At 34.7% G+C, this 2,263-nt stretch overlaps 1 pseudogene; it reads right to left on the bottom strand.

The window, feature by feature from the left end:
- Nucleotides 1-539: 539 nt before the first annotated feature.
- LOC112034449 (cytochrome P450 736A117-like) lies at nucleotides 540-1,607 on the bottom strand (annotated as a pseudogene).
- Nucleotides 1,608-2,263: the final 656 nt, after the last annotated feature.

Below are 2,263 nucleotides of genomic sequence, written 5' to 3'. Positions count from 1 at the left end.
AAATGGTTGTAAACTGTAATAATTTATACATTTTATGAGTTTAGTAATAAGTCGATAACCATAATGAATTTCGCTTGAAATTAAAGTACTAAAAATCATTACATGACAATTATAAGCAAAACTTTGACTATGAAAAATTAAAACACAACTTATTAGTGTGTGTATATATTAAACCTTAACAAATAAACACTATATAATAGTTATACTATCATTTTATGGGTAATCTAACATTGAAATGATGTTTAATATTATTCAAATGAGTGGTATTTTACTGTTCAAATCTTTGAATAATAAAAAAAAATATATATATATATATATATATGTCTATGCATTGTGCCCGCGCGTAGTGGGTGTATTTATATGTCTACTGATGTGTATATATATTAGTTACAAGTTTTAGCCCTTAAAGTTAAATTCTGGCTATGCCACTTACTCCTATGCGAAATTTATCAATCCCAAAAATAAGTATGAGATGTACATGAGAGAGAGAGAGAGAGAGAGTTGCTTACTAGGATTAGAGCTTTAATGCTAACTCTATCAATAGGGAAACCGATTACGCTTTCCTTTTTTATCCAAAACAAAACATCCACAAAATCACTAAGAGCATGATCATGACCCTCTTTCTTCTCAAAATTTAAATGCTCTTCAATTACTCCTTCTAGAAAATCATCAAGTTGTTTAGCCACTTTCTCCGCTCTAGCATCCAAGCCATTAACACGATTCACCCAAGAAAGCCATGGAATATAGTCCCCCACGTGGCCACGTTTATGACACCCAACAATTCCATAAACTCTCCCAGAAGCTCCTTAAACTTCCTTCCACCTTCCCCTCCACCATATTTCTTTCCCAAGGCCACCCTACATACTACATCATTCGTGAGCTTTGCAAACACCTCGCTTAAGTTCAAAGATGAAGATGAATCATGACACTGTTTGATTTTCTCTATCATTAGGGAGTTTCCTCCTTTCTCACATAGTGAAAGGATTGAACCCTTTTGTTACTCAAAAGATGTAGAACAAGAGTGCTTTTCATTTGCCTCCAGTACTCGCCATAGGGAGCCATTGCTACATCTTTGTAATTGTACATTAGTTTACCAAACATGCTTGTTTTGGGCCGGTTTGCAAACTTGAGGTCTTGGGTCTTCATGATCTCTTCGGCAGCATCAGCAGATGAGACAACAAGGACCGGTACGCTGCCAAAGTGAAGCAGCATGAGAGGGCCATGGCGTTGAGCTAAGGTTTGGAGTGAACGGTGTGGCTGCAAGCCAAGTTGGTGAAGGTTTCCAATGATGGGTAGCTTTGATGGTGAAGGTGGTGAGTTTTTTTGGGTGTTTCTGTTTGGAAGGAAGGACCATTTGAATAGGAGTACGAAGATGAAGGCCAAGATGGTTAAAACAAAGGGTTGGAGCAACATGGATGTTGCATTTGGCACTAAAAATTGCAGGAAATTTGACATTTTTTTCTCTCTTTTCCGGGCAAGTGTATGCTTTTTTTGGATGTTTATGGGTTTCCCTTGTTGATGTTCCACAATCTTTCAACTTTTAAATATGAGTTAGGCCGGTGCCACAAAAAAGTGGATACTCAAGTCAGGCCCAACCACCTCAAGAATAGTTTGAACATGAAAATGAATAAAAGTCAACAAATGGCTTATGTTAAACTTCAATTCATGAGGTACGAACGTGACAGTTGCATCCTAGATGACATCAAATTCAAATAAGGAATTAGTCTTAAAAATAGAAAATTATTTTTAGAAACAGAAAATAAAGAAAAAAAGATAGTTACCAAACACACCCACACTAGAAGGTAAAACACAATGTGTGTGAGAGAGTCAACCTTCGAACGGAGAGAATCATTGAACAACATATGCTCTTTCAAAAAAAGAAAAAAGAAAAAAGAAAAAGGAAACAAAATGAATATAAAAGAAAGGGCTATAAATATAATCAATTAACACTGCCTCTTTACTCTTTCCGGATATCCGCTCGNAATAGAGAACTCATATATAATAATAATAATAGAGAACTCATATAATAATAATAATAATATACTGTACAAAATGAAACCTCACTAACCAAAATCCAAAAGCTTATTAGTGGCCAATTCAGTGGCTCAATGTTTAAAAAAAAAAAAAAAAAAAAAAAGGGAAAATGTGGCTCACGTGAGAGGCACAAAAAGCAAAATAAAGCACCATTGACCATGACCAAACGCATTCAACAATTCTTTTCAAAAAAAAAAAACTTTTTTTTTTATAGCAAAAACAAAACAAA

The sequence above is a fragment of the Quercus suber genome, unplaced genomic scaffold (assembly GCF_002906115.3).
Source record: "Quercus suber isolate HL8 unplaced genomic scaffold, Cork oak 2.0 scaffold_688, whole genome shotgun sequence".
Lineage (NCBI taxonomy): Eukaryota > Viridiplantae > Streptophyta > Magnoliopsida > Fagales > Fagaceae > Quercus > Quercus suber.
The sequence above is the reverse complement of the archived record's forward strand: the minus strand, read 5'-3'. Positions and strand labels throughout refer to the sequence as shown.